General features: G+C 41.2%; 1 pseudogene; it reads left to right on the top strand.

Moving 5' to 3' along the window:
* The first annotated feature begins 2,010 nt into the window (after positions 1–2,010).
* The window catches only part of LOC123838523 (large ribosomal subunit protein uL16-like), a 61,488-nt pseudogene continuing 49,260 nt past the window's right edge, over positions 2,011–14,238 (top strand).

Here is a 14,238-nt window from a genome sequence, read left to right on the forward strand (position 1 = left end):
GCTAGTTTAAGAAGTGTTATATGCTATAAGGTGCTGTATGTCTGTATGTCCTAAGCTCAGTAATTCAATATTTGATATTTTCATACTACTACCAAAGAAAAACTTATTTGCCTTCTTTAAAAAGAGTAAGTTCAACATTTTAGGTGATGGTGGTATCTGAAGCCAGGTGGAATTTTATATCTGGAGGAAATTAGAAAAGCTAAAAATCCAGCTGTTAATTCTTGTACTACTAGTATTTCTCTCTTGAAGTTCAGTTAATAACTTTCCTTTATGCTACTAAAGGGATTTCTAGAACTGTGATGTTACATTGTAAATTTTCTTGTTACAAAGTCATTCTATTTATATTTGGTCTTTATTATGTTCCTCTGGAATAGAGAGAGCCATGGGTATTAGCCTCCTTTTGTATTTGAAGACCCAGATGTGTAGGAAGTCACTTGAACGTCCAAGATCATGCAGCTTGCATGAGGTGAAGGCAGGTTTTGCATCCGGATCTCTTGGCTCCAAATCTGACACTTTTCCTTAGGTAGCCTTTAGTGGGTGGGAACAAGTGACCCTTTTTCTTTGTACTCAATATTTGGGTATTCTTTCTATGGGAATAGCAAGATTTGGTTGCTCCTGATAGGCTGGCATGCAAAGGACAACACATAGCAATCTTGACTCTCTGACTTGAAGAAAAACTAACTGTAAGACACATGAGAAGATGTTCAACATCACTCATCATTCGGGAAATGCAAATCAAAACTACAATGCAACATCACCATGTAACAGTCAGAATGGCTAAAATAAACACAAGAAACATCAAGGGTTAGTGAGGATGTGGAAAAAACGAACCCCTTCCTGCACTGTTGGTGGGAGTGCAAACTGGTGCAGCCACTGCGAAAAGCAGTAAGGAAGTTCCTCGGAAAGTTAAAAATAGAGCTACCCTACAGTCCAATAATCACACTACTAGGTATTTCCCCCCAAAATACAAAACCACTAATCCAAAGGGATGCATGCACCCTTATGTTTATTGCAGCATTATTTACAATAGCCAAGATATGGAAGCAGCCCAAGTATCAGGCGACTGATGAATAAAGGGGTGTGTGTATGTGTAATATATATATAAAGATGTGGTGTAACGGAATATTACTTATTCATAAAAAGAATGCAGTCTTGCCATTTGCAATAACATGGTTGGAGCTAGAGAGTCTAATGCTAAGTGCAGTAAGTTAGAGAAAGAAATACCATATGATTTCACTCATAAGTGAATTTAAGAAACAAAACAAATGAGCAAAGGAGAAAAAAGAGACAAACCAAGAAACAGACTCTTAGTTCTAGAGAACAAACTGATAGTTGAGGGGGGATGGGTGAAATAGGTGATGGGGAAAAAGGAGTGCCCCTGTTGTGATGAGCACCGGGTGATGTAAAGTGTTGAATCACTATTGTACACTTGAAACTAATATTACACTGTAGGTTAACTATAAAAAACAAAACCAAACCCTAACTTTGAGAGCCTACCATGTGCCAAATATCAAACAGTTCTCCACAGCTGCCCTATGAAGTAGATATTCTCACTGTTTTTACAGATGAATTACAGATCCAAACAGGTTTAAGAAAATTGCCCAAGGCCTCAGCTGGAGAGTACAAAAGTCAGAACTGAGACCCAGCTCTTCTTCTTCTTCTTTCCATTACATCACCGTTGCCTCTTCCATGTGTTTAGATGGAATCGGACAATAAAGGGATAAAGGAAACAAGTCGTGGGAAAAAGCCTGTCCTCAGGATGACAGTAGACAGTAAGGTCATCACGTGTATATGAGCCTCAGCAAAGGTTAGACCCTGGGCTGGCCTGATTCCCAAGTGGAAGGGCACTGCCTCTACTGTGTGACTTAAGAACCCCTGACAGATTCCTAAATAATCTTAAAAATATTTCCTCCCATAAACATGCTGGAGACGGTATCTTGGGGTCCTTTTTAAAAATCCGTATGCGTCTGGAAGGATAATCTACATTAGGGTTAATTTGCTTAACGAGAGATGAGGAAAGGGACGTCGCGGCTCTCTGCCATGAGCTCTCCATTAAGGTCGTCGAGGATAAAAACCACACAGCCGGTGTGTCGGAAAGGGGTTGGGGTGCAGGAGCTGACCCAAGGCCGAACAGAGGAAGAGGGGCCATTAGCTGCTGGGGCCCCATGGCCCTGTGTGAGGTTGTGGAAGAGACAACGAAGGAGAGAAGCCCAGTTTTGCCTATTTTACCGTTTATTTTACTGCCACTCCTACTTACACTTGTCTCCCGACATAATTTCCGTGGACATTCCAGAAGTTTTCCTTCATCATTAAAAAGCAATGCATTTTAGGGCGCCTGGGTGGCTCAGTTGGTTAGGCGACTGCCTTCGGCTCAGGTCATGATCCTGGAGTCCCTGGATCGAGTCCGCATCGGGCTCCCTGCTCGGCAGGGAGTCTGCTTCTCCCTCTGACCTTCCTCCTTCTCATGCTCTCTCTCATTCTCTCTCTCTCAAATAAATAAATAAAATCTTAAAAAAAAAAGCAATGCATTTTATTTTCATAGACCAGAATTTCGAACATTCTGTGAATTCTGATTCATTATTTCACCTCACTCGATCAACAGGATCACTCAACAGCAAAACATTATCACTTGATTAATAAAAGCAAACTCCTGACGGTTCACTTTGGAGAAATACTGACTCATACTTGCTTGTTTCCTTTCCTAACGCCGTAGCATACTAACATTCTGCTCTTGGCGTTTGGCAGAATCTAACCACTGCCACAGCCGTTCCCGAAACTCTCCCGTTGTGAATCACACAGCTGGCAGCCCACACTCCTGCTTCTGCAGACAATCCTTTTAAGCTCGCAGCACCATAAACAGGATTTTCAGCCCCTGTTGTCTGCCTCAGTATCTTCTTCCAGTTTCTTACTGCGTTACACCCATAACTGGTCAAGCGTACCCATAATTAATGGATAGTTTCCTACTTTCTCTTTCTGAATACAATATACAGTTTCTTCCTAATAGGTCAGGTAGGTGGCTTTACGTTTTACTTTAATTTTTAGCTAAAATCTGCCACCCAGCATCCTCTTGCACAATGTGACAAAGCTTTGAAACCTTGGCCAGCACGTGAAAAACAAATAAATTAGTGAAGTTGATCTGTTTGTAATTACGGGACCTGATTTCTTTTCCCAAGTCTTGTGTTTCCTGCCTAGCAAAACGGCAGAAGAGACAATTTTATTTTGCATCCTGATTTTTTTATAAATTTTTTAAATAAGAATCTTAGATAACTATATTAAATCATGCTCACCCTACAAGGGTCAGTGTGCGGACAGGACAGCAGCATCGAGCCATTAGCTCATCCAGGGTTAGCCTCGGTTTCAGAGAGTGCCGGCCACTGTCGCACCCTTTCCTGGTGAGCCTGCAGCTAATGAGTGAGCCAGACACGAGTATAAATCACCAACCATCTGGACCTGACGCAGGACATCTCTGAAGAAGGGACACGGACTCCAGAGCACCCCTCCATGTTGGCCAAAGTTTTGCTGGGCCTCTGTCACATTTGATCATCCCCCTGCCCAGTCCTGCCTCTTCCCCTTTCCTTTCACAGGTGTTGACCTTAGTACCTGCTTCCCAAGACTCCAGACTCTGACAGACACTATTTATTTTAAGTAAGTCTACATGAGGCAGTCAGGGTCAGCTGGGGCAGCTGAAGCCCAATGGGGGCAAACACTGTAGGCCCATTCGCAGGGAGGCCTGAGGCTCTGGCTTTGATGTCTGCCAGAGGAGTGCTGTGAAGAGACAGCTTTGTCTTCCTAACTAGCTCCACCCTCAAGATTAGAGCCTTGGAGATTAAAGGACTGCAGGTTGTTTACAGCCTGGTGTTGGTGGTTGGGGTTTTGCATGGTGTAGCTCCTTCCTGTCTTGAGAAGGAAACTAGAGTAGAGGTTAAATGTATGGGCGTTGTACTCAGGCAGGTCTGGGTTTTTAATAGCTTTATTGAGATATAATTGACATATTATAAACTACACATTTAAAGTGTTTGACTAGATAGATACCCGCCTATGAAACCACCAGCACAATCAAGAAAATGATCATATCTATTATCCCTAAAATTTTTTCTTATCCAGTTGTGATCCTTCCCACCTGCCCCTTCCTACCCTATGCCCCATCTCCAAGCAACAACTCATTCATACTTTATTATCGATTTGCCATTTTCCAGAAATTTTATATAATTGGAATCATTCAGCATATATATGTGTATTTTTTTAGTCTGGCTTTTTTCAGCATAATTATTTTGAAATTCACTTATGTTGTTGCCTGCATCAGTCATGCATTCCTTTGTATTGCAGAGTAAAATTTTATTGTATGGATTTACCATAGTTTATCCACATTGATGGACATTTGAGTTTCCAGGTTTTTGTTTCTTTTTGCAACTATAAATCTGCTATGAACATTTGTGTGCAGGTTTTTGTGGTGCATTTGTGTTTATTTCTCCAGGAAGGGATCAGCAAACTTTTCCTATAAAAGGACAGATGATAATTTAGGCCTTGCTGGACATTTAATCTCTGTGGCAGCTCCTCAATTCTCCCACTGAAGTATGAGAAAAGCCCTCACATACATGAAATAATGACTGTGTTCCAGTAAAACTTTATTTACAAAAACATAGGACTCTTGCTCTAGGCTAAATACTTAAAAGGGGGACTGCTGGATCATATGGAAAGTGTATGTTTAACTTTATAAGGAACTGCCAAACTGTTTCCAAGAATGGCTCACCTATTTTGCAGTCTCATTAAGAACATATGAGAATTCTAGTTGCTCCATATCTTCAATGTTAAAAATTGGATAGTGTGAGTCCTCCAACTTTGTTGCTTATCAAAATGACTTTGGCTGTGATAATGGCTTTGCCTCCCAACATGCATTTGAGAATTGGTTTGCCTGCATCTGAAAAAACTTCTGGGATTTTGGCTGGAATTACATTAAATATACAGACCAACTTGGGTAGCATTGACATCTCAACTATTGAATCTCCCAATCTATGAAGATGTTCATGGGGCAGAATGGCCTATAGTTGTCTTTTTTGGTACTATCTTCATCTAGTTCCGTAGTGCTGCCTCATAATATGAATTATTTTCTGGAAGAAATTGTATAGAATTGGTGTCATTTACCTTCATAAAAAATATTTTCACTGGGTAAAGAATTCCAGCTTGCCCTTTTTTTTTGTTTGTTTTTAGTACTTTGAAAGTGTTCCTTTACTGTTTTCTAGCTTACATTGTTTCCTGCAAGAAATCTACTGTGACTCTTCTCTGTTTCTCCTTACATATGTTTGTAAATATGTATGCTTTTCTTTTTTTTTAAGATTTTATTTATTTATTTGACAGAGAGATAGCGAGAGCAGGAACACAAGCAGGGGGAGTGGGAGAGTGAGAAACAGGCTTCCCGCTGAGCAGGGAGCCCGATGCGGGACTCGATCCCAGGACCCTGGGATCATGACCTGAGCCGAAGGCAGATGCTTAAAGACTGAGCCACCCAGGCGCCCCTCTTTGTAAATATGTATGCTTTTAAGAAATTCTCTTTATCACTGGTTTTGAGAATTTATGATGTGTCTTGTTATAATTTTCTTCATGTTTCTTTCTGTCTTTTTTTTTTTTTTCTTAGAGGGAAGGTGGGGGAGGGGCAGAGGGAGAGAGAGAATCTTAAGCAGACTCCATGCCCAGCGTGGAGCCCAATGCTCCATCTCACAATCCTGAGATCATGACCTGAGCTGAAATCAAGATTCGGATGCTTAACAGACTGAGCCACCCAAGTGCCCTTCTTCATCTTTCTTTTGCTTGAATTTGTTGAGCTTCTTGATCTATGGGGTTATAGTTTTCATGAAATGTGGAAAAATTTTGACCTTTATATCTTAAAATATTTTCTGTCTCTTTCTGCCCTTTTAGGACAGTAATTATCCATATATTTAGCTCCTTGAGGTGGCCCCACAGTTCATGGATGCTCTGCTTATTTTTTTTTTCCAGTCTTTTTTCTCATGGTATTTCATTTTGGATAGTTTATATTGCTATGTCTTCAAGTTCACTGATTTTTGTCCTACAGTGTCTAACCTGATGTTAATGCCATCAGTGTGTTTTTCATCTCCGACATCTCTTAAATGTTCACGTTCAGTCATCTTTACATCTTTCATGTCTTAACATGTTTAACCTTTCCTCTAATTTACCTGGTGTATAGAACACAGTTATAATAATAGTTATGGTACAGTTACAATAATAAAATAATAAAATGATACTGTTTTACTGTCTTTATCTGCTCTTTGTCATCTATATAATTTCTGAATTAGTTTTGATTTTCTTACTACGTTGTAGTTTTTGCTTCTTTACATGACTGGCAGGTTTTGATTGGATGCCAGACACTGTATATTATATCTTAGTGGGTGCTATACACTTTGTATTCCTTTACATATTCTGCAACATTCTGCAATATTTTGCAGTGCAGTTACTTAGGAACACTTTGATCTTTTGTGCCTTGCCTTTGAGCTTTGTTAGAGCATTTAGCCAAGGATTATATTCTCCCTACTATTTTAGGCAAGAGACTTAGTTCTCTAAGAAATGCTCCATGAATTATGAGGTTTTCTACTTTGTTGGGAGTAGACACTGTTCTTGATTCTGTGTGATCTCTGGACACTCTTCCCACCAATCATTTGCATATCTCTGCCACTCCCCACGCCACTCATCTGATCCTTGCCAGGCTTTAAGTAGTTTCCTCAAATGCATGTGCTCATTAGTAATCAACCAAACACTTGAGGGGGTTCCTCTGCAGATTCTGGGGTTCTCTCTCTATGTAGCTATCACCTTTCTGTCTTGTCTTGTCTGTTCTGTCTTGTAAACTTAAGCAATGTGGAGTCCTTAGAGTCTCAATTCTATATTCTCAACTCAGGGAGACGGCTAGGCTCTGCTTGGGCTTCCCCTCCCATCACAGTCTGGAAACTTTAGGCAATAAAGTCGGGTATTCATATGGTCATGTCATTTATTTCCTGTGTCTCAAAGGTCATTGTTTTTTGTTGCCTGATGTGTAATGTAATGGAAGGCTTTGTTTCATGTGTTATGTTTATTTATTTATTTATTTATTTTAGTTGTTTGACACAAGAAGATAAATCTGATCTCTGTTATTTCATACTGGTCAGAAGTGCAAGTTGGAGATGAAGAAATAGATGAACAGAGCCCACAACTTTGCTCAATTCACAAGTCTTAAATCCTTCCATATCCTTAGATGTAGAATTGAAAGGACTTTGTGGAAACAGCTTCTGGCGCATATTCTCTGGGAACACATGTCTAGTTGAGTTTGGCAAGTGCCAGCCCTCCTGCGGTTCATAACTTTCCATTTGGCCTGATGCTATAGCTGTGATGATGACTTTTATCTCTGTGGCATGGCTACCAGGTTATATTCCTATCCAGGGCAGACATAAGTGCATTCCTGTTGCTGACAGCCCTGTAAGGTGAGTAGATTCTCACTGTTGAGTAGATTTCATTTTTTACTGGGATGTAAGGCTCTACCTTCTATTTTGGGTTAATATTTTAATAATTTCCACATAGAGTAGCTCACAGATGCTCTGACCTAACTATAATGTGTCTCCAAATTTGCAGCAATAAATTTTGCAAAAAAATTGGTTTATAACATAAAGAGGCAGAATTTAAAGTGGAAAATATGGTGGTGCTCTCTCTGGTCTGAGGGAGGTACTTTGGACCTTGTCCCCTTATATGAACACAAGTGACCGTGCTTCCTTCTTTCTCTGGGTACCAACCTCAGGTCCTTCTGTAATAGACACTGGCTGTTCTTATGGCCCAGGATGACAGTTAGTGTCCTGGAACATGTCCTTAACTACTGTTTCAGGATTGCACAGGGTGCCCATTAGCTAAACAGCAATATTGTAATTAGTGACAAATTTACTCAGGAACTCTAGCCAAAAAAAAAAAAAAAAAAAAAAAGAATAGTAGAGGGGGATGGAAGAAACAAGAATAGCAGGGTATTCTGCTAGGGCTACCATAACAAAGTACCACAGAATAAACAATAGAAATATATTTTCTCACAGTTGTGGAGGCTAGAAATCTGAGATCAAATTGCTGGGAGGTTTGGTTTCTCCTGAGGCCTCTCTCTTTGGTTTGCAGGTCGACACCTGTTCTCTATGTCCTCACATGGCTTTTCTCTGTGTGAGGGTATCCCTGGTCTCTCCTGTGTCCTAATCTCTTCTTCTTAAAAGGACACCTTAAGATTGGGTTAGGGCTCATCTAATTACCTTCACTTAACTTAACTACCTCTTTGAAGGCCCTGTCTCCAAACACAGTCACTGAGGTACAGGAGGTTAGGGCTTCAACATATGAATTTGGGGGAGACACAGTTCAGTCCTTAGTAAGCAGAGTGTTGATCTTTGTGATTCTGCCTGATGGGTACATGGGAGTTCATTATGTATTCCTACTCTTGCATTATGTTTGAATATTTTCATAGTGAAAAATTAAAATACTAAAGAAGTTAAAGGGACTTGAGCTAACATGGGGAAAAATTGTGCCCAAACAAATATTTGTGTCATTCTTCATGAAAGTGTTGCTTTTCCATTTATTGTCCTTTTGTGACATGGTCAACGCACACACAGACACACACATTGTAACCTTAAGCACCCTGAATTCTTGGAGGACAGTCCCTTCTATCCTCTCTAGACAATGTCTCAACTACAACAAGGCTCTCCTCAACAACATAATAAAAATGGTAATTAGCATTTGTATAGGGTTTTGAAAAGGGATTGCACACATTTCCCACATACGTCCCATTTGAGCCCCTGGGAGGCAGGCAGTGTGAATGATTTTATCCCCAAAGTAGGGATGAGGAAAGAAGTGTCTGGGTCAGTGACTTGCGGTGCCAGATCAAGCACCAGCTCTTCTGATTCCAGCCACAATGACTTCCCCTAGGGGTGTTTCCTTTGTGAGAGAACAAGGAGTTACAACTTCCATATTATTTTGCTCTCTCTCTATTGCAAGAAACTGTGGTTGAATGATGATACCTCTGAAAATGACCCTTTTAAAATTGCTGCCAGTTTTTGTTAAGAGTTGCTACTTCAAATTGGCATGTGAATCTATCAGTTCCAAAACCTACTTTCATGTTAACTAAGTGTGTTTAATACCCGAAGTGCTGAGCCTTAAGATGGTTTTACCATTTTGGAACGATTAAATTTATGACAGGGACACGCAGGACAATTTTATGCTGTGTAGTATATTTTGCTTTTTAATGCAATAGGCAGTTTTAAGTATCACCTTTTTTAGGAATACTGCTTTTTCAGGTCTATTAATTATCTTGATATGAACTGAAATACAGTTCATTTCAAGAGAAGGCTGGACTATAAATTAGGAAAATCTTTTCTGTGAACTTTTTACCTTCATTTCTTTCCTCTGATACATCCTTTCATCATTTTAGTTAGGAAACAATTTATATGTACTGCAAGAATTCACAATGATTTTTTCCCCCATGAACTAGAATACCAAATTCTGCTTTCTCAAATAACATGTGCAATAGGGAGAACTATTAGAAAGAGAAAAAGAAAAACTGTTTTTCTCCTTCTTATGGACTACCTCCTTTCACTTCCCATCACCCATCCCAGGAAGGAGAGACTAACCTTGAGGGGGCTTGTGGAGGTTGAGCCCCCTCCCTGCCCCTTGTCCCCACCTTGCCTTCAGTTTGCTGGGTGGAGTAAATAGTTTAAGGGTTGGGGTGCCTGGCTGGCTCAGTTAGTAGAGCATACAACTCTTGATCTCGAGGTTATAAGTTCAAGCCCCACATTCGGTGTAGAGATTACTTAAAAATAGAATCTTTAAAAAACAAAACAGGCCAGTTTAAGGGTTTCTAGGTCATTGAGATGGATTAGCCTGGATTTTTCTAGAGGTAGAGGAGTTTGATGGTTGGATAAGATATAAGTGGAGAGATGGAAGAGATTGAAAGTCACCTTCAGAGAATAGGGAGATAATGTGGCCTGGGGATTATATACTTGCATGCAGTGGTCTCATAAGGGATGGCTGGACAATGGCCATGGCCCTGGACACTAAGTGCTGAGGCCCTGAGGGCAGCAGCGAGGGTCGCTATGGCTAAGCCTGCCGTTGAGGAGAGAGCTGTGGGAAGCAGTGCCTCAGAGGACTCAGATTGCAGGCCTTGAGGGATAGCAGCACAAGGTTGGGTAGCAGAGGGAATGACAGCTTTAATGACAACTACCATAAACTACCAAGTCCCAGTTCTGTTATGTCCTATTAATTCACTCATTGATTGTCCTCTAGTTAATTTCTCATTATTTGTTGTGAGTATAATGAATGGTTCGATGACTTTTTCTGGGGGCTATTATTAAATCTCCCAGATTCTGAAATAATGCTGAAGAGGACTCCAAATTGGGTCTGGTTCCAATTTCTTGCCACCCTTGCTTCCTGTTTGTGTCTCAAACTTTAGCAGCAGCCTCTCTCTCTCTCTCTCTCTTTTTTTTAGCAGACACCTGTATGCAAAGAAATTTATTCATAGCTTCTAGATCTTTGTATCATTTGAAATGCTTTTGGCTGTGTTCTGGTTTTCTATTGTTGCTTAACAACAACAACAAAACCCCCAGAAAACTTAGTGTTTTAAAATTTATTCTCTCTCATAGTTCTAGTTGATGGGATTCAGCTGGGTGGTTCTTGTTTCAGATCTTTCATGTGGTTACAGTGAGATGACCGTTTTGGCCGGAGCCATCTAATGCTTGATGACTAAGCAATAGGAAACTAATACAAGAAAGAAGACAAATAAGTAATTAAAATACAAAATAGAAAATTATGTAACAGTTTTAGAGCACTTTACATGTAGTTCAAAGGCCTTTCTATATCTGTTATCTCTTACAACAATACATTAACTATATTCTGACTTTTAATTAGACAGCTAGGCAGGTATAGATGGTGGCTAGATTAAGAAAGACATTTATAGGAGAGGTTATTATTGAAGGAAGAACGTGATTTCTGTGATTGTAAAAGATAGGAGGAAGGACTCTCCACTCTAAGGGAACAGCATAGACAAAAAATTCCAGACCATGGGTTTATGGTAAAGGAAAACAGCCTAGGAACTAGAATAAGGGATACCTGGAAGACTGAAAGAGGGAGAGAGTTTATGAAATAGAAGTGAAATTTTACGAGACCTACTCACTGGGGAAAGACACAATTGGGAAGTCCTGGCTATGTACGACTTGTTCAGAGCAACACACCCGACTGCAAACCATGTCGTCATACATGTGCCTTTATCATGTTACTGAATTGGCAAATTTACTTGTTATTCAAAATGGCAACAACTAGTCCTGGCCGGGAAAAAGTTGCTTTTTCTCAATTCATCAGGAACAGGTCCTCGAGTAATAGAACAATGTCACATGTTATTAGAGACCTAGGGTTAGATATTAAGCCCAGCACCGGAGGTGAAAATCATGAAGTGTCAAATAACCTTTGAAAATCCCTTAGGAAAGTGTCATGGTGGAGATCAACATACCATCTCTTACAGGTCCAGCAAAGTGGTTCAGTAATTGAGAACCAGGTAAAGTGACTGTGTTTAGATGACTTACTATACAAAAAACCCTTAAACGTTTGAACAGAATAGCTCAGAAAGATGTTCATATCATGAGAGGCATGTGGGCGCCAAGTGGCCGAGGGAACAATGGATTCACATTCCCACTTGGGGAAGCTCAGTAGGTGGAAAGCTATGGACTATTTCTCATTCTTGTTCTCTTTCTTGCTCTCATATCCTCTAACACCCCACTCGCTCCTTGTTGTGGAGAAGAAATAGGTGAATGTGTGGATGTTAAGCATGTATATGATTGTCCACCTGCTGGTGGCAGGACCATCTTTCCTGTTTGGAGAGCCTGGGCTGAATAGCTCGAGGAAAATTTTGGAAGACTCCTCATTTCCCCACCTCTTGGGTCTGGCAAGCAGCCAGCTTCCCTTCCTTCCTGCCCTGCTCCAGTTCCTCTTTAGAACCAACAATGACTGGCAGACTGAAGGTATTTCTAGGCCCCAAATGGGCCTCCACTGCCGAAGTGGCCACTAGAGATCATGAAGCTTGCTCTTCCTGAACTCTTTGTGGTGCCAGGCTACATGCTATGTGGCAGGGACACTGTGGAAAACGACGGAGTCGCAAACCACATCTCAACTAAAAACCAAGAGTTGAACCCGTCACCAGTCTTTGCACCTTATGATACACATGAAAACTTGTGTCTGTCTCGCATGCTTGAAGCCGTGCTATGTGGTAGCTCCCTATCGATTGCTTTCATATAAAGCTATCAGTAAAATAAGAATTCATGAAATTAGGAAACACGCAGAAGGACCATGACAAAAATACTTGTCAAGCATAGTTTCAAATGTTACATAAATTTGGGGTTGCACGAGGAGCAGCCATGGAATGAGGGGTGGCAGTGGTGGCATGAGGAGTGGGGGCAGCAGCATGAGGGACCACCTGGTTGGGACTGCCTGCCCCCTTCCGCCTCTTGCCTGGGGGGCTGGGTTCAGTGTGTGCTCCTGCCACAGGTAGGGGGCCAGGCTCTACAAGCGGTTCCACAGAGCCGTCCAGGTGAGGCACAGGACGGTCCTGGGGGAGGTGGAGAGGGGCACGCTCCGTGCTCTAAGCGGCTGGGAATGTGGGGGACCCTGGCCCATGCAAGCCTACCGCAGTCATGCCATGCATTGCCTGCCTCAGGACCTTACACGCTGGAAACCCACCCCCACACCCCGTAGTTCTCTACCCACGGCCTGACTTGGTGCAGCGCTGCGGGTGCCCCTGAGACATTTGTGTCCAACCTCGTCGACTCACATGCTTTCGCCTGCATGGCCATGTACCAGAGCAGCTGGGAGGGAAGCAAGGCTGCACCATCACCTTAGTGTGCAGGTGCCCAGGTGGTGTGGCAGGAGATTAGGTAGTCATCTCTTCCCTGACAGCTTGCAGTGTCAGTGGGCCCTGCTTGGCCTGCAGTCTGGGTAAGTAACTCTACAGTGCTTACCATTTAATTTAACTCCATACAGATACTATGGGGTAGGTACCATTATACCCATTTTACTGATGAAGAAACCAAGGCACAGAGAAAGTAAGAGCCTTGGTGTATCGCAGTATTACATCTTCTTTGAATGTTTGGTGGAATTAACCTGTGAAACCATCTGGTCTTGGACTTTTGTTTGTTGGGAGGTTTTGGTTACAGATTCAATCTCCTTACTAGAAATTGATCTCTTCAGATTTGCTGTTTCTTCATGATTCAGTCTTAGAAGATTGTGTGTTTCTAGCAATTTATCCATTTCATCTAGGTTATCCGATTTGTTGTAGATTCCGATCAAGATGAATCACTGTCCTTTCCGAAGTAATCAAGTGACCGTTCCTTAAAGGATGGTGCCATATTGGGGAGTTAGGGTAAGTTTCTATTAATGGAAACTAGCCACACGGCAGTCCCAGTAGCTGACACAGCCTTGGAGCCCATGCTCTTGGCCTGTGTATTGCATCCATTCCTGCCATTGGGACTGCTTCTTTCCCCTACCCATGGGGCAGCACTGCCATGACCCATGAAAGGAACTAACCAAGGTCAACTGGCCAGGTCGTTTTGCTTCCTTGTGAACTTAGCCTCTACTCTGTAAGCCAATGAAAGGTCCTCTTTACTGTGGAGGAGATGTTCAAGTGTGCCCCATACCACTGGGTCCCTAGAAAAATTCAGTGATTTGGTAAGCTCTTAAATCTTCCTAGAGTTTATCTTTTAGCCTAAGGATTGTACATGTTTTACCAAGATGTCTGGGACATTTGCCACTTTTGGCTCAGTTTGATTGACCTGATAGATCTATATTGAGGACTAATGTGAAGTTCATGGACATATTTAGGCAGACCAGATACTTCTGGACTATATTTGGACTCATGGTCCACTATATGAGTGCATACAATATACACTTGAAAAAGCATGCATTTTTATAATTATTAGGCTTAATGTTATATAAATATATGGTAATCAAGTTATATGATTACATGTTCAATTCTGTTTCACCATATATCACTGTATATTCTATTTTATATATCACTATAAATATTTTTTTAGGTTCTCTATTCATTACTGAACAGGGTATTATTTCCAACTATGAATGTGCATTGGTCTATTTTTCCATCTCATCTGTCCTTGTTTTTTTAAATGTATCTTAGAGTTCTATTATTAGATTCACAGCCATTTAGGATTTATATATTAACCATTTTATGATTCTGATAGG

This window comes from Mirounga angustirostris, unplaced genomic scaffold, assembly GCF_029215605.1.
Source record: "Mirounga angustirostris isolate CCGP_5_RB_7025 unplaced genomic scaffold, mMirAng1.0.hap1 SCAF_3, whole genome shotgun sequence".
In the NCBI taxonomy this organism is placed as follows: domain Eukaryota; kingdom Metazoa; phylum Chordata; class Mammalia; order Carnivora; family Phocidae; genus Mirounga; species Mirounga angustirostris.